Below are 1,171 nucleotides of genomic sequence, written 5' to 3'. Positions count from 1 at the left end.
CAACCTTTTGTGAAAGTGCTTTCCAAAGTTGTTGCACCATTTTATACTCCCACCAAGAGTGAATAAGGGTTCCAGTTTCTCCACAACATTGCCAACATTTGTTGTTTGCTCTACTGTTAGATTTTGCTATTCTGACTGGGGTGAAATGATATCTCAGAGTTGTTTTGATTTGCATCTCTCTTAGAGCTAGAAATTTTGGACATTTGTTCATGTGTTTGTTTGCCATCTAAATGTCTTCTTTGGTGAAGTGTCTGTTCATATCCTGTGCCAAATTTTCAATTGGGTTATTTACATTTATCATGTTGTGATGCTCAAGTATTTTATGAATTCTAGATATAAGTTCCTTGTCTGACATGTTATTAACAAATATTTTTTCCCAATCTGTGGCTTCCCTTTTTATCCTGTTGGAGAAGTTTTTGGATCTGTATAAGTATTTAATTCTTAGAAGGTCCCATTCATCTATTTTCTCCTCTCCTGGTGGTAGATATTCCAGGATGCTTGGAAGACTGTTTATGTTGTGAATTAGGACTTCTAGGGTTCTTCCCAGCTTTTCTTCAATGACGTTTGTAGTCCTTAGTTTTAGTCCTAGGTCCATAAACCACTTTGAGTTGGTTTTCTCAACAAAGACACTCAAGAATTAAACTACACAATAAATCAACTCGATCTCATAGATATTCATAGGCTAATGCACCCCCAAGAAAGCACCTTGTACCTTCTTTTCCAATGTGCATGGAACATTCTCCAGAATGGATCACATTCTAGGTCACAAGGCAAGCATCAACAAGTTAAAAAAACATAGAAATCATATAAAGTATCTTCTCAGACCACAATGCCACAAAATAAGAAATTAATAACAAGAGGATAAAAGAGAAGAAAACATACATTTGGAAGCTGAACAACATGTTTGAACATGAGTGGGTACTAGAAGAAATAAAAAATTAAAATTTCTTAAAACAAATGACAATGAAAACACCACTTACCAAAGCCTCTAGGAAATAGCAAAAGCAGTAATCAGAGGCCAATTTACAGCAATAAGCAAACACATCAAAAGGCAAGAAAAAATGACCATTGACTCTCTAACACAACATCTCCAACAAATTGAAAAAGAACAGCAAGAAAACCCGACACCTCTAAAAAAACTTAAATTTTAAAAATTAGAGCAGAAATAGAT

The sequence above is a fragment of the Elephantulus edwardii genome, unplaced genomic scaffold, assembly GCF_000299155.1.
Source record: "Elephantulus edwardii isolate Elephantulus edwardi_28Jun2011 unplaced genomic scaffold, EleEdw1.0 scaffold00141, whole genome shotgun sequence".
In the NCBI taxonomy this organism is placed as follows: Eukaryota; Metazoa; Chordata; class Mammalia; order Macroscelidea; family Macroscelididae; genus Elephantulus; species Elephantulus edwardii.
This window is presented reverse-complemented; position numbering follows the sequence as displayed.